The sequence below is a fragment of the Crocodylus siamensis genome, chromosome 2 (assembly GCF_052110815.1).
Source record: "Crocodylus siamensis isolate JL-2025a chromosome 2, ASM5211081v1, whole genome shotgun sequence".
NCBI classification, from domain to species: domain Eukaryota; kingdom Metazoa; phylum Chordata; order Crocodylia; family Crocodylidae; genus Crocodylus; species Crocodylus siamensis.
The window spans coordinates 193,058,515-193,075,858 of record NC_143396.1 but is presented as its reverse complement, the minus strand read 5'-3'; the positions used below and the strand labels follow the sequence as shown (position 1 = coordinate 193,075,858).

Genomic DNA, 17,344 nt, shown 5'->3' with positions numbered 1-17,344 from the left:
GGAGCTCTGACAGAGACTGCAGGTACAGCAGCATGTGCCTGGCTTCCTCCTGTTTTCTCCCCCCCGCCCCGTTTCCCCCTTCCCCACTCCCTGTTCAAGCAGGTATTTCCCCCTCCCCTCTGCCTTACATAGCATACATCTCTCAGCATTAGTTAGCAGACCACATGCTGGCTACGGTCCATGCTGGGGGAGATGGGACAAAGGCAGACAGGACAGTGTCGGCTTAGGGCTTTTTGGAGCTAATCAACAGGTAGCTGGTAATGTCCCTCCATTCCTTCCATGGCCAAAGTTGTTTAACAAGTGCTTGAACTAATGAGAGAAGCTTTTGTTTCATTTTATGGGCTGATAAATGCTAACAGCTCCCTGTGTAACTCCCTGCTGTGTAACTAAATGCTCTGTTATCAACAGTAGTAGTGTGTGGGGGAGCCCTCACCCTAATCGGAGCATCCTGCCGGGCCCTGGCCAAACCACCCCTCAGCTCAGCAATGTGGAAGGGAAGGGAAGGCTGCTCTAGTGCCCCCTGGTTTCTAGCCTGGGACACTGCAGGCATGTGCCTGCATTTCCCCAGTCCAAAGGGGATGTCCCTACAGTTACAAACTGTTTTAGCCTAGCCAGGTTAGACTAACCTGGAAAGATTGAATAAATTCAGGCTCAGGCTTTTGAATGTCTGTCCTTAGCCACATAGATGTAGTGCAAACTTGTGTGTCACAACGAAACTATTCTGTGTTGAACCACATTAAAGACTCTGACAGAAATATCTGTGGTTAGTCTATAAAGGTGCATATCTTTGAAAAGATATGCTTTCTAAAAACATCTGAGCCAGTGGTTCTCAACCAGGACGCTATAGCAGTGTTAGCACTGTTAGGTGTGTGAACATGATTCACAAGACAAATGGAGAGATTTCAAAAGGAATTCAGTGTTAAAATCATTCTAACTTGTTGTCTTTCTGAGTTCTTTTGCATGAGAAGCAATTGCTGTCTTGTTTTTTCTATAGTCAAAAATCAAGTGAAAACTAAGAGCTGACATTTTTATAAGGGATGCCTTGAGTCTAATGAGGGACATCTGGGGTCTAAAAAAGTTGAGAGCCACTGATCTAAGCAATAACTGCTTCAGAGGAATTTGAAGTATACCTATATGACAGCCTGAAATTAGTAACAACAAGATGGGAAGCTTGTAGCTTGAGAATGCAAAGAGAAAAAATGTTGACTAGTTTTTTAGACTTGGATCTTCAGACAACAGGGACAAACTACTGTCTGTAATCACTGAGTAATTAACTGAAGTTCAATGTGGTCCCTGACTACTTTGAACTGCAATAAGTGGCTCTGATGAAAGTAACACATCAAGGCCAGAGACGGCATGTGTAAGTTACTTTATCCACATTTGTTTAAGAGGTAAGCAGGTGTAAAGCTTTTTATGGTCTGTGTTCAGGGGCTTGATACTAATCTGTTTATGATCTATCGCAGGGTCCTTTATTCATAATTAAACAAATATACTACTGTTTTAGAACTGTTAACTCTGAGAGAGAACTGAGAGAGCAAAATTCTTGCTAGTTATCACATAGTCTGAAAAACGGTAAAGACCTAAAAGAGAAGTTTATGTAGTTGTAACGTATCATAGAAAATTAGGGTAGTAGGGGACCTCAAGAGGCCATCTGGTCCAACCCCCTGGTTAAAGCAGGACCATCCCCAATTATATCAGCCCAGCTGAGGCTTTGTTTAACCAGGTCTTTAGAAACCTTCTATCTTCAATTTACTCAGATGTGGCTCACCAGTGCCGAATGGAGGGGAATAATCACTTCCCTCAATCTGCTGGCAAAGCTCCTATTAATGCAGCCCAGTATGCCATTAGCCTTCTTCACAAAAAGGGCACACTTTTTGGCTCATTCAGTTTATTGTCCACTGTAATCCCCAGGTCCTTTTCTGCAGAGCTGGTGCTTAGCCAGTCAGTTCCCAGCCTGTACTGGTTCATGGTATTGTTCTGTCTTAAGTGCAGGACTTTGCACTTGTCCTTATTGAACCTCATAAGATTTCTTTTGGTTCAGTCCACCAATTTGTCAAGGTCTGTGAATCCTTGGCCTGTCCTCCAGCATATCTACTGCTCCACTCAGCTTGGTGTCATCTGCAAGCTTGCTGTAGAATATGATGCTCCATTTCTGCTTGCATGTCATTGTTGAAGATATTGAACAAAACTGGTCTCAGAACCAACTTCTGGGTCACTTCACTTGATATCGCCTGCCAGCTATCCACCTTACATCCCATTCATCCAACTCATACTTCCTTAGCTTAGAATGTTGTGTACTAACGTCCTTAGAATGTTGTGGGAGATCAAACAAAAGACTTGCTAAAGTCAAGGTATATCACATCCACTGCTCTTCCCACATCCACTGAGCCAGTCATCTTGTTATAGAAGACAATCAGGTTGGTCAGGCATGATTTGCCTTTGAATCCATATTGACTGTTCTTAATCACTTTCTCCTCCCAGGTATCTAGAAATGGATTCCTTGAGGACCTGCTCCATGATTTTTCCAGGGGCTGAGGCGAGGCTGACTGGTCTATATTTCCCTGAATCCTCCCTCTTTCTTAAAGATGGGCACTATATTTGCTCTTTTCTAATTGTCTGGGACCTTTCCCAGCTGCCATGAGTTTTCAAAGATAATGGCCAGAAGCTCCACAAACACATCACCCAACTCCCTCTATACCCTCCAGTGCATCACATTTGATCCCATGGACTTGTACACATCCAACTTTTCTAAATAATCCCATACCTATTCTTTTGCCGCTGGCTGCTGACCTCATTCCCAAGCTGTGCTTCCAGGTGCAGTAGTTAGATTCATAGATTGTAAGGGGGCTGGAAGGGACCTCACAAGATCACTGGGTCCAGCCCACGAGGGTAGGTGATTGCACCACATCTGGAGGGAGTTTATTCCAGGGGTCTGGACACCCTAACTGTGAAGAAGTTTTTCCTAGTGTTAAGCTTCAAATGGTCTTCCAGGAGTTTGTGGCCAGTACTCCTGGTTTTCCCCAAGGATGCCTTGGTAAACAGTTGTTCTCTGAGCCGTTGATGTATTCCCCTGATGTAGCGGTAGGCTGCTACCAAGTCTTCTCTCAACCTTCTCTTTTTTTAGGCTGAAGAGGCCCAAGTCCCTCAGCTTTTCTTCATATGACTTGCCTTGCAAGTATCTGATCATAAGGTGGCTGTTCTTTGGACTCTTTCAAGCTTTTCCATATCCTTGTTGAAGGGCGGTGCCCAGAACTGGACCCAGTACTCCAGCTGTGGTTTCACCAATGCTGAGTAAACCAGAGGAATCACTTCTTTGGTTTTGCTTGAGATGCATCGGTTGATGCATGCTAGAGTATTATTTGCCTTGCTGGCTACAGCATTGCACTGGTGGCTTATGTTCAAACTATGGTCCTTTATTACCTCTAGGTACCTTTCAGTTGTGGTGCTAGTCAGTTTGGTGCCACCAAGCCTGTAAGTATGTTGGGGGTTGTTTGTCCCCAGATGGAGCACTTTACACTTCTCAATGTTGAACTTCATCTGGTTCTGATCCGCCCAACTTGCCAGCCTGTCTATATCTGCCTGTATCTGCAGCCTATCTTCAAGCATGACCATGCTCCCCCATTAACTTGGTGTCATCTGTGAACTTGGCCAGTGAGCTCTTCACCCTCACATCCAAATCATTGATAAAGATGTTGAAAAGCACTGGACTAAGCACAGACCCCTGAGGGACACCACTAGCCACTTCTTACCAGGATGACACAGATCCATTCATTAGAACTGCCTGGATCCTACCTTGCAGCCAGCTTCCTACCCACCTGACTATCGAGTAGTTAAGCCCACAACCCTCCAATTTGCCCATGAGAACATCATGGGATATTAGATCAAAGGCCTTTTGGAAGTTGAGGTATGCAACGTCAACCTCTGCTTTCTTGTCCAGGTGGTGAGTCACTTGGTTGTATGAGATTGAGAAAACGAGACCTAGCCATGACAAAGCCATGCTGGCTGTCATTCAGAATCTTCCTCTCCACAAGTGTAGAACTAGTACTGTTGCCTGAACAGGGAATTGAACCCTAGACTCTCAGATTAAAAGTCTGATGCTCTACCAACTGAGTTACCCAGGCCCTAGTTAGGGATCTAATCTTACCTGTCAAACAGTTCCTTTGTTCCTTGCAATAGCATGTCAATTTGTTTTTGCTTGAGAATACGTAGAAAATGCCTTTGATTTTTATAAAATTGCATATAATTTTTCAACTTTCTCTTCGTTGTATTGATTAAAGCTTTTCTGCCTCACCCAGAATCATTAAATAGCAAACCATCTGCTAAAAACAGATTGGCAACATTTCTAGCAATTAACATTAAAAATGAGTCTAAATATATTTTAAAGATTGTTTCTATTTTTGTTTTAAGATGAAGTGGGAAATAAAAGCATCTGACACATTCCTGCAGAAGCTGGATCTAATGACTGACTTGCAATAACTTGTTAAATATCAGTCATGCCTGTACCACATGTAGAAAAATGAGCTAAGGGAAAAGTAGGCGGGTAGAAGGACATTTGGTAGTGTTTGCAATGAAACCCTTAAAATGCATGGCCGTGCCTTTACCATTTTTATTGGTTATACTGCAGTCAACAGTTTGTCTGACATTCATCCCAAAGTGCTCTTTGTATAGCTGCCAGCAGTGAAACATATAATGATGGCAGTAAAACTGACTTGTTTGTGGAAGGTGCTTTCTGACTGAGGTCTAGTACTAGTATTCCAGATTCACGTAAGTAATAGTTTCTCATATGAGTAGCTTTGAAATCAGTAGGAATTTACATGAATGAAAACTATCAATGTAGGCCTTTGTAAGTTTGAGGCCAAAAAAGGTTTATGCTCCTTACGCATCTGGGTTTGTCAACTTTGTGCTGTGTCACTTTTATATGAAGTTACAGGGGAACTATATTGGGGAAACAACTGGATTGAGCTTCAGTGAGTTAAGACCATCCGATTAGTCCATGTTTCTGATGCCCCTTAGTTAATGAAAGGTAATTCTGGTTATTCTTAACAATCTTGTACATAGGGAATATCATTTTTAATTGTTCAGTGGATGGGGAATATTAAAGAACAAGGCCTTCTCTTCTAGTTGCAGCACAGTTACTATACATTTCCATCCATAACAAGGCCACTTTGTACTACTGGAATGATATAGGGCTGTTTTGTTGTGAAGAATGCAAGTGGACTACTGATTTGATGTCTAGCTGAAGACTGCTTGCCATCTGAGAAACCCAGAAAAACCTGAGTAATATTTACTTTATTTAAATATCTCCTCTTTATAGAAGGGTCCTGAAGAAATGAATAGAGATTAAATTCCCCCAGCATAAAAGAACATGGACTTTGTTCTTTCTTGGTATAAAATTATATCCCCCAGAGGATCTGATTTCTTATTTCCATCTCTTTTTCTCTGATGAACCCACATAGTGTTACTATAACTAGTAATTTTCCATGGTGTTGTTGGGAATGGAGGTGGGACATATGACCTGTTTTGAGTTGTGTATAGGAGACCTTAACACAACTACTCTCTCCCCTCTCCAAACAATTCTTGTCCTTGCCATTGCTGGATTAGATGATCTGCTAGTTCATACATAGAACTATCATACCCTTACCACCATGTAAACCAGTGATTTGAAATAGAAGCAACATGTCCTCAAATATGTAAGACAATGCAGTCATTGAAGAAATTGCAAAAATTGTTAGCAACTGAATTACAAGGCAATGATAAATAGTCTATAGCACGCCCTCTACCTTTTGCCTATGTCTGAAACCTATGCTTCAGGCTCTTAGCTAGCCAAACCCTTTTAGATGCTGGTATATGGCCACATATTTTTTCAATGTATCTATAATGAACACTGTGCAAATCATGCAAGAGCTTTGATCATGAAGATAAATTGGGAGAACATACTGGTATGCCAGAACAAGTGACACAGTGATGAAGGGGAACCTGGTTATTCAGTTGTGCTGTATTTTAACTAGTAAAATGAGCACATTTTTCAAGAAACATTTTTATTTTTTACATGTCTGTGCTACTCTATATTCAACATTCAGGCTCCAGAATTTTATTAAGAGTGACTTGAAATTTGTAATTTGCCTCTCTGCCATGTGATGAGAACAGATGTTATTTTCTCCTAACTCCCAGACACCTGCAACTGGCAAAATTCCCCAAACTCAGTTAATTATCATCCAACAAGCCGGGCTCATTCAAGCAATTTACCTACAAAGACCAATTCAGTCCAAGGTGGAAGAAGCAAACATCAGTTTCATCAAGATTGGAATAAATTAGTCAAATTTGACTCAATTTATTGATATGACTTTTAAAAAAATTAAACTTAGCTGGTTTAGGAAGTCAGTACTTCCATATACTTTTCAGAACATTAGCCAACTTTCGTGACAGGAGAAATTTTTATATACACCTCAATAGTTTTCTCAAGGCTCAGATTTTAAACTATTAAACCAGTAGTCAGCAAACTTTTTAACACACTGGGGCCAGAACAACGTGGCTCCAGTCTGATGAGGGTTGAGAGTGGCTTTGCTGTCATGTCAGTGATTTTATTTTGGGGGCTGGAGGGGGCTTTCCCCGCATCCATGCCGAGGCCAGTTAGATGGAAGTGGTGACCGCGCCATGGCTGCTTCTCTCAGCACCCCTCCCAGTTAAGTGCAACCTCAACTTCTAGCTGATGGACTGTGCTGGGGTTGGAGACCTATAAATTGCATCTGTACTGCCTCTGCTTTTCTCTGCTCCCCTGTCCCTGCCTCCCAGCTGCAGTACAGGCACAGCTGGAAGCTGCCCAGCCCTGGCACAACTCTCCATTGATTGGAAGCTGTGCCCATGCTACAGCCAAGGGGAGGGGGAGTAAGAAGTGGCTGCAGCAAAGGTACAGCTGAAGCCTACATAGCCCCAACACATCTCCTCACAAAGCCCTTCAGCTCCATGGGTTGGATTCAGTGTCTCCATGGGGTGGGTTAGCCTGCAGGCTATATATTGCTGACTCCTACAGTAAGCCATGGCTTTTTTTTTTCTGTTCAGGAAGCTTGATTAAAAACAAATACATCTACGCCTGCAGTATGAGTCTCCTCTTGTCCAAATCACACCTGTGTAAATTCAGTAGCTTCTACCAAATTATTCTTGGTTTGTACCAAAGGAGGATAAAGCTTATAGTGAAGGGAGACTGGAACCTGACATCTTAACTAAGTGGGCATTCAACAAAAGCCATATAAAGCAAAGCAGTTCACTATATAAATCAAAACCATCGATAGCTATAAACAGTGATGTACAAATAACCTTGAGAACATTTCAGACATCTATGTGTTGAAGAGGTCAAACCAAAAACCTGAACCCAAGAAAACAGCTAGATTTTCCACATAATTTTCTCTTTGAGACATTCAAGCCTAGATTTCACAATGGACCTACATACTTTCTGAAATGGAATGGACCAGAATATCAGATCTGAACACAAACTTTTGGAAAAATTTGGATACAAATATAAGGGTCTGGATTGTCTAACCTAGTTTTGTTTCGCATGCCATGTTTCAGAGCACACTGCTTATTATGCCTTCCTTCTCTGCCCCAGTCCCTACCCCTCTCTGCCTTCCCCCTCTGCTCCAAGACTACATAGTTTTCTCTGCTTGCCGGTAAGTTTGTTTCTTTGATTTTTTTTTTTTTTTTTTTCTCTGTGAGCCTGCTGAAAGCATGGAGCCCACTGCTTGGGAATGTCCTGAAACCACAGCTTAAGGACCCTGATTAAGCCTGGGGAAGTCATTAATCTATGTTTAATAACATGTGGATTAATGGCTTCCCCAGGGCTTAATCAGAGTCATTATGCTGCGGTTTTGGGCCATGTGGCAATCTGCGGGGAGGGGTGGAACTGCCAGAGCCTCTGGCCAATTAGAGCCATGGGCCGGGAGGGGCACTGTGCTTAGCTAATGAAAATGGTGACTGGCCCCAGGATCTTCCCTTAAAATTGTCCGGCTGCATCCTCAAGTTCAGTAAACTCCTAACTATGTGGTAAATCATGAGACTTTTGAGTCTTGACTGCATAGTTTGTGCTATGTATAAGTAGGTACAAAAGTGGTGGTGCTCAGAAGTGTTTATGGAGTACTACACTGTGCTAAAATTTGTAACAGTCATGTTTAGGGTCAGAGTCAGACACACAGCAGTTTCCTGTTCCTTTCTGCAGTTTCTTCCTTCCTCTCCATTCCTTCTACCCCCCTTGCTTCCCCCTCCACTTACTGTCAGATGCAGCTCACTTCCACCTTCTGCTTGGGGAGACCTTGAGCAGGCTCTGATAGTAAGGGAGTTAGAGGCGAGAAGGCTGCAGAGGAAGAAGTTGCAGGGGGCAGAGGGTAAGGGAGTCCCCTGATCCCCATAGCCACTATTTTCCATGCTGTAGCAGTAGGAGGAGGATGAATTCAAGAAAATACTCAGATAATTAAATTCTATACCTGGAAAATTATAACAAATTTGTAAATTTTCCATAAATAGAATCTAATTTTGGGGGGTTGTATTATACTTAGGGTCATCTTGTATTCGAGTAGATATGGTAGTATGGTTGGTTGCTTCTGCTTTCTGTCCCTTGTTTTTGTTACTCAAGAGGCATATTCCTTCAGAAGGCAGGAGGCAATAACAGTTTGATTTTTAATGTAATAGAGATGAAAACTGCTTCACCAAAGTCTGTCCTTGTTGGTGCTCCTGCTGCAGCCTTTGGAAATTGAAAACCATTGCCTTTACATCATCTGCTTTGGTACCAGGGCACAGTCTGGATCTTAGTCTATAAACACTTGATGGACATAGAAAATGCTTCTTGACTCTAAAAATGTGTTCCTAAAGATTTCTTCAATGTGAAAAAGAGGAGGGAGTAAATGCAATGTAAGCACCAGAACATTAGCAGTACTGGTTTGATTAGGAACAGCACTGGCAAGTAAAATGTGCAGGTTTTCACTGACTTCAAAGAAAGAGTATTGCATTTGTGCAACAGTAATTCAAGTAAGAATCAGATCTTGTTAGCACAACTGGTTGGAGATGGTTTGTCAGTGTTAATGCTTAACACTTTTCACTTAATTTAGTGCATATAAACACACAATCTTCGAAAAATGTTCCTTTGAAAAGTAATTTGAATTGAAAATATGTTTGTGTGTGTGTGCATACATGCCTGTTAGAAATTGATTCACAGAACTATGAATTTTTGTTTGTGACTTTTAAAATTCATCTGGGAATTTTAAGATTTTTTTTGTGTTTCAAACTTCATTTATACACACATGCTTATTTATTTATTTATTTAGTTGCACTATTACCACTCACATTATTTCACACTGCTGATTGGAAATGTTCTGTTTTATCACTAAGAGCGGGTTTGACTTAGGGCTTGTCTGCATGGAAAACAAACTAGAGCAGCAGTTAACAACCTTTTCAGATTGCGTGCTGGAATGACCCAGCTCAGGTCAGAGGTGGATAGAGGAGTGCTAGGACCTGGTTTCTGCTGCCAGTTTTTTCCCTGTGATGGCTTGAGGAGAGCTGCCACAGCTGTCACTTCTACCCACAGCAGTGCAAAGAGAGGACTGCTGCCAAAGCCCCACATTTGTGGGTGAGATCAAATGGCTGCACAATCCCAGATCCAGCTGGTTGGCCATAGGTTCCCGACTTCTGAACTAAGGCATGAATTTAAGGCACATCTGTTATTCCCCAGTAGTTTTTGATATGGACAATGTCCTTCCTCACTAAAAGTACTTTAACATGGTTTCGTTTAATCAATTCAGACTTAAAAGATGTTGCTTCTGAAGTGCCTTCAGTTTTTAGAGAAGCAGTTTGACAAGTATGCACTATTGTTATTGGCAAAATGAGAAAAAGGCAAAATAAAAATATAAAACAAAAAATAAAATTTTGAAATCAAACTTTTAGACAGCTAGGCTTTGGGCTTTCTATTTTTCAGTACATTTGAAAAAGTATATGCTGATTTGAAAGAGAAACAATCTTCAAGTCAAAATTTCCTGCAAAACCAGAAATTTTTGATTTTCACCTCCTTCACTAATGATTTCTGCTGTCATTAGGTCAGATCATTAAGTGGTATAAACTGAAGTCTTTAGACTTCTGTGTTACTCTCATAGTTTATACCACTTAAAGCTTTGGATCCTGGCTTATTGCCATTATCATCAACATTTTTTATGAGAATACTGTTTATAATGGAACACTTTAAAACCTTAACCTCTGCACAGAGAAGTAGGTCAGCATCTTTATGCTTTTCTTATGAAAAGTATTCTGGAGGCCTGTGTGTAGCCTGGTTCCTCAACAGTCTCTCATTCTCCTGGGGAATGTAATTCTTTCTGGCTGAAAGTCACCAGTCACTACACAACCCTGTTTTGAGGGCTAAAGTAGGACATGGCGGGTGTAGAATTTGTGTTGGTGCTTGCATAGGACTGAAAGTCAAGAAGTGAATTTGTAACTAGGCTGGGATTTTACCTATATCACTGCTTTATTTAGCCTTTGACTTAGTCTCTCTTGTTGATGCCTTTCATTATCCAGTTGATCATCAGCTAGATGCCCCAATTACTACTACTACTAATACTATTACTACTACCACTTTACTCCTGTTCTTTTTATTTTTTTGATCGTCTCATCATATGACAAGCATAGTATGAATCCTTCAGTAGATTATTTTATCTAGTCTATCATTTGTCTATTATTTGTACCTAATGCATTACTGAGGTGTGTAGTCTAAAGAAATACATTGTATTATAAATTCTTGTTCAATTTTCTACTTGATATATGCGATTTTTTTTTTTTTATTAGAACCAGATTTATTACAAACAGTGCAGACTTAACCGAAAAACACATGAAAACTCAAGACAATGGACAATCTGGTCTTTATGTAAAATTTTCAAGTCACTTGAGCCAAAAAGGAAAATTCTCAAAGTGCATAAGTCATTTGGAAGCCTAAATCCCTAAGGCTCCTAAAGGCCTAGGACACTTTTGAAAATAAGAATTAAACTTCTATGCCATGTTTAGGCATCTTTCAAATTTCTAACTGATAGTTTGGTGACCATTTCTGTTCTGGTGAAAGAAGTACTGAAATTTTATATCAGGTGCCTTCTATCTCTGAACACGTCCTGTTTCCCTAAGAACTGTTTTTATTAGAGAATAAATGTGAGCAGTAAACAAAAAGAGCAGCTTTATCCATGTTGGGAATTTCCCTGAGAGACTACAGTATCATGGAATCTTTGCTACATTTCATAGCTTTCTGGCTATTCAGTATTTCTAGGAATTAGCTTCATACTTGCAGAAGTACATTTAGTTTGGCTTGGTCTGGTCTATCCGGCAATCAAAATTGTCACTTTGATAGGCAAGGGATCATTTCTCTGTCACAGAAGGTGAGTTATTTTTTGTCTATAAAGTTGCTGGTTATCTACAGTCCAGTTGGCATATGGGCAGTCATACTGTGTACTACTTCACTCTGTCTTAGCAGCTACTTGAACCGTGACTCAGATGGAAATGATTCAGTCTCCATGGCAGCTGAGTCTAGAGCAGGCTATCAGCTGTGCTAAATATAACTTGTTGCTTTTCTAGGACAAATTCAGAGCCAGTGTCAGTGGAATGTCACTTCAGTGGGGTCAGTGGCTCTGTTCCTGTTTATACCTAATCTGCATTTTAGCCCATAATGTGGTAACCACTAGGGGTGTATGAAGCGGGTCATTTTCAATTTGGATTCAGCCTGATTCAGGGGACAGTGATTCGATTAGTTGATTTGGATCGCTGTCCCAATTTGATTCAGCTGAATCCAAAGCTGAAGATTCAGTGCTGATTTGGAGAATCAGCAATTCGGCTGTAGACACAGCTTTAAATGTTTTCTCTATATACCTTGAGGTACTAGGCATGGCTTGTGAATGCTACGATGGTGCAGTGAAAGTGCTTCTGGTCCACTTCTGAGTCTGCTGCCGAACACCTCTTGGTGTTTATGAGCTGCCTGGCACATTGAGGTATGTAGAAAAAACTTTTAAAGTTGCGTCTATATTTGAATCATCGAATATCTCCAAATCTGTTCAGATTTGATTCAGAGAGATTAAAGGGTCTCCTGATTCAATTTGGATTCAGAGATTCGGCTGCCGAATCGGGCCAATTCTCTGCCAAATCGAATGGGCCACTGAAGCTTTGCACAGCCCTAGTAACCACTAAGATGAATACAATTGAGATGTAATCTGCATCCTAGAATTAAAAATTCTGTACGACCTATATTTGTTAGGACGCATCCCATCTAGCGAATGGCAGTATTTTCCAGCTGAGTCCAGAATTCTGGCTTGGGTCAGGGCTTTGATTTTCACATAAATTAGCTGGCAGAATCTCCCATCACAGTTTGCTCCCTCTTCTCAGAGTTGAGACCAGCTCTTGTGTGAAGATATCAACTTTTGCTGGCCTGTGAAGCAAGAATGAATGGAAACTGCACCCCAGTGTCTTGCCAATCAAAGCAGTGTTACTGTTGTGCTCCCAGGACACTTACAGTCCTTGTAATTTTTAGGAGAGGAGGGTTTTTGAGTTGAAGCCAATTTTGTACAACAGAAGTATGTGGATTAGTGGAATGTAAGATGTATCTGGATTTACAACTGCTTTTTCAATAAAAAGATATCCCAGACTGAAGGTTGAATCTGCACAGTATTTAGAACGGGGTTGTTACTGCTAGTAGATCTGTCAGTCATGAAAAAGATGAGTGTCTGGTGACAGCCTTTCATTTTGACGATTCTGCCAAATAATTTCCCTATTAGAGACTCATAATCTGGGAATGCTTCTACCACTGGATGGGAGAGTTTTACAACTGCAGCCTGGTGCAGGTGGCATGCTTTGTAGGGTGGTGTGAAGCTTTGGAGAGATTCGGAGACATTAGTGATTTGGACACAGACATAGCTGTAAATGTTTTTTTCTACATATCTCAAGGTACCAGGTGGTTTGTGAATGCTCTGATGATGGGGTGGATGGAGCATCCCATGGGAGCACGGCGGGGGTGGTCCCCAGAAGTGCTTCTGGTCCACTTCCAGATCTGCCACAGAGCACGTGGGGGACCTCCCCCCATACCCCCCAGCTCGGCGACTGGTGCCTGCTGGGTCTGGGAGGGCACCCGGGGTCCCCCTACAGCCAATCGCCATGCTGGGGAGGTGTGGGGGTTTCTGCTGTTGAGCATGTGGGGGCCCCCCTCATTCTCCTGTGGGACACTCCATCCGCCCTACCATCTCAGCATTCATGAGCTGAACCTGGTACCTTGAGGTATGTAGAAAAAATATTTAAAGTTGTGTCTATGGGTGAATCACTCTACCTGGTTATGGCTGAATTGCTGATTCTTTGAATCAGCATCGAATGTTCAGATTTGTGTTTCTTGTGTAGGCTCAGAAAATATATGTCGCTGTTGAGTTTGGCTTCTTTCTTTTTCATGTTGTACAGTTTTCATTTTAAACAGCTGAACTTGTTATCTTCCATGTTACAGGGGTATAGGTTTTAGCCATGTTGGTCTAAGGACAGAGGCAGACAATGTTCTTTGGGTGAATCTGATATCTTTTATTAGACCAACTTAAATAGTTGGAAAACAATTTTTAAGCAAGCTTTTGGGTTCAAAAACTGTTCATCAGGCTAAGGAAGTTTCAGCAGTTGACGTGTGCTCTTCCCACATCAGAGCCATCAGTATTCCCGGATCTTAGTTACATCTCCAGAAATGTAATATATCTCATCCAATGCACCAAATGACCTGATGGAAAAATATGTAGGAGAGACCAAACTACAACCACGCACCAGAATGTATGCACACTGTAAATCTATCAAAGACAGGAATACCCACTTACCTGTGGGGATACATTTCTCACAAGAAAACCACTCTCTCTCCAATCTCTCAGGCTGATCCTCAAGGAAACTTATAAAACACTTCCCAGAGATGAGCCTATGAACTCTACTTTACTTTATCAACCTCCTGGATACTAAAAATCATGGAATAAATATAAACATTGGATTTATGACACATTGTAACCTGCCTGACATCTGACTCCCCAGGTACCTCTCCACTAGTCATCCCCCTTCTCTCTCCCACCCCCCCCAGCCTGTCTCTCATTCATTGACTCCTCAATCTCCATCTTCACTGACTGCCTGTCTTGTATGCATACCAGCCCAGCCTCTGGCTTCTTTACTTTTTATTCCATCCAGAAAGAGCACACACCAACTGCTGAAACTTCTTTAGCCTGACGAAGGGTTTTTGTTGTCTAATAAAAGATATTAGATTCACCCAAAGACTCTTGACTTGGTAAGAACATTTTATAGACATTGCCTTAAAAAAATAAAAGCTGTAAGAAAATTTGATAGGGGCAGATTTAGAATTAGCACAGTGTTTACACCATAATGTGATCAAATAGATACTGAAGCCCATTTATCTTTCTTCTGGGATCTGAAACCAGGAATGAATGACTTCATTTGCATTTATTTGTTCTTAGCCCCAAAATACATTCTTTTGGGTTTTATTTAATTTTCATACCTTCCCCCTAACCAAGACCCCCACTTTTCCAGAAAAGTGACACAAAAAGAGCTGTAGAAAAATACACTGACTCTTCAGTCTCTGCTCATCCAGGTGGTGTTTACTTGGGGTGTAATCCCAACATGGATCAAAGGGAGCAGGAGGGCACAAAAGCCCCCATCGCTCACCAAAAGCATCTGGGAATGTCTCCTAGCTAAAAGGGAGGCGCACACCCAATGGAAGGGAGGGGCTGTCACCAGGGAGGATTATACTGCGGTTGCTCGGGGATGCAGGGGGGCAGTCAGGAAGGCCAAGGCGGAGATGGAACTGGAACTAGCTTCCCAGATCAAGGACAACAAGAAGTCCTTTTTTAAATACATAGGGGGCAAAAAGAAGGTTCCGGGTAACGTGGGGCCCCTGCAGGACATGCTAGGAAATTTGGTCGTCACACCAGATGACAAAGCTAACTTATTTAATGATTTCTTTGCCTCCATTTTCCTGAGCAGGGACCAGAATAGCCACCCCCCTGGCCCCCCTTAGACCCCAGGGGAGGCGCACCTAGGCCAAGGGTTAGCGAGGAACTAGTTAAGGAACTTCTGAAGGGACTGGATGTATTCAGATCAGCTGGTCTGGACGATCTCCACCCTAGAGTACTAAAGGGATTGGCTGCGGACATTGCAGGACCCCTGGCATGGCTTTATGAGCACTCATGGTGCTCTGGTGTGGTGCCAGAGGACTGGAAGAGGGTCAATGTGGTTCCCATCTTCAAAAAGGGGAAGAAGGAGGACCCGGGAAACTATAGGCCAGTTAGTCTTAGCTTGATCCTGGGCAAGCTTTTTGAGAGAATTATTCTGGTGCATATCCACGAGGGGCCAGCAGGGGAGATCATGCTTAGGGACAACCAACATGGGTTCATTAGTGGCAGGTCCTGTCAGACCAACCTGGTAGCTTTCTATGATCAGATCACCAAATCATTAGATGCAGGGGTAGCAGTGGACATAGTCTTCCTGGACTTTCGGAAGGCCTTCGACACTGTCTCTCACCCTGTTCTCATTAAGAAACTGGGGGACTGTGGTGTCGACACCCACGCAGTCAATTGGGTTGCCAACTGGCTGCAGGGCCGCACCCAGAGAGTGGTAGTGGATGGGTCATTTTTGACCTGGAGGGATGTGGGCAGTGGGGTTCCCCAGGGCTCAGTCTTTGGGCCCACACTGTTCAACATCTTCATCAGTGACTTGGACGAGGGGGTAAAAAGCACCCTGTTCAAATTTGCTGATAACACTAAGATGTGGGGGGATGTGGGCACACTAGAAGGGAGGAATAGGCCGCAATTGGACTTAGACAGGTTACAAGGGTGGGTGGATGAGAATAGGATGGCATTCAACACCGACAAGTGCAAAGTGATGCACCTGGGGAAGAACAACTGGCACCATACCTACAGGCTGGAGAACTCCCTTCTCGTCAGTACAGAGTCAGAAAAGGATCTTGGAGTCATCATTGATGCAGTGTGGGGATGCAGCCAGAACCAACTTCCAAGTGAAGTGGTGCTGGCTCCTATCATGGGGGTCTTTAAGAAGAGGCTAGATGAACACCTTGCTGGGGTCATTTGACCCCAGTACTCTTTCCTGCCATGGCAGGGGGTTAGACTCGATGATCTGCTCAGGTCCCTTCCGACTCTACAAACTATGAAACTCTGGTGTGCATATTTTAAGAAGAGCTAGGTCACCTTTGACTTCATTAACATCTTCATTAAAATACACAGGCACATGCTTAATGGCCTCCTTCCTTGCACACATTTTCCCACAAATGGGATTATTCAGGCTGGTGACTTTTCAGATCATTTTATGGGATGTCTTGAGTTAAAAGCAAGATTCAGTGGTCTATGTTTTTTAAATTATTTTCTACTCGTGTAAAGCCATAGATTTTTATTCTACAATTTAGAGAAGTGTACCAAATCAAAGTATTTTAGACCTGAGTTCCATTGTGTATGGGTACTTAGGGAGTTAATGAATGGACATTACTAGAAGGGAAGTTTTATTTAGGAGAATTGTATATATGTTCCCATTTATCCTTTTACACATGCAGTGTATGCAACAATGACAGACTAATATATAACCATCCCAAAGAATCCATGCTGGATTTCCTAACCTAGAAAATGTATGCTTCACAAGATTAACCTCCCATCACTGCAGAAAATGAAAAGGAAGATAATAAATGACCTATTGCAATTTCAGTTTTAATAATTTAGGACATAAAAAGGCTGGGGCAAAACCATGAGAACTCAAGTCAACAAATATTTTAAATAGATTCTGGCAAAGTCCTTGGGCAGAGTTTTGCTGTCATAGACATGGCATGGAGGCATGAAAAAATACATTCTTTCTTCTGGTCATCTCTGCAATCATGCCAAAAACAGTTTGTGCTCATCTCCTAATGTGACAGCAGGGCAGCAACATGTGCTTCACTGTACTCCAGTGGAACTTGCTGCACATGAGAGATCAGTTCACATGCTTCCTTTTATAAAATCCTGGTTTGGGGAAATTCACACTCAATTTTCCAAATGATTTTAAACCTCAGAGGATTGTATAGTTTCTTTTCTACCCAGTCAAATATTAGGTACGTTTCCTATTTTGTGCCAAATAATGGGAGGCCCTGGATATAATTGATTTTCATTGTATTTTCAGGCTTTGTTTTCTATTGATTTCTCTTGCACAGAGCATCTAATTCTCGTTAGTAGACACTAGTTCAGTGGGGTTATATCATTTCAGATTGGGAAAATCTTGCTATTTCAAATGAAATCACAGGGCTCTGTCTTTAGATTCAGCAGCAGCATTCCCTTCCTTC

General features: G+C 42.0%; 1 protein-coding gene and 1 non-coding gene across 4 annotated transcripts in view; one reads left to right on the top strand and one right to left on the bottom strand.

The window, feature by feature from the left end:
* The window catches only part of GALNT18 (polypeptide N-acetylgalactosaminyltransferase 18), a 469,911-nt gene that overhangs the window by 15,760 nt on the left and 436,807 nt on the right, over positions 1 to 17,344 (top strand). The gene's annotated exons all lie outside the window — the stretch shown is intronic.
* Positions 4,049 to 4,121, bottom strand: TRNAK-UUU (transfer RNA lysine (anticodon UUU)). The gene has a single exon. It is a non-coding gene; the product is annotated as a tRNA-Lys (tRNA).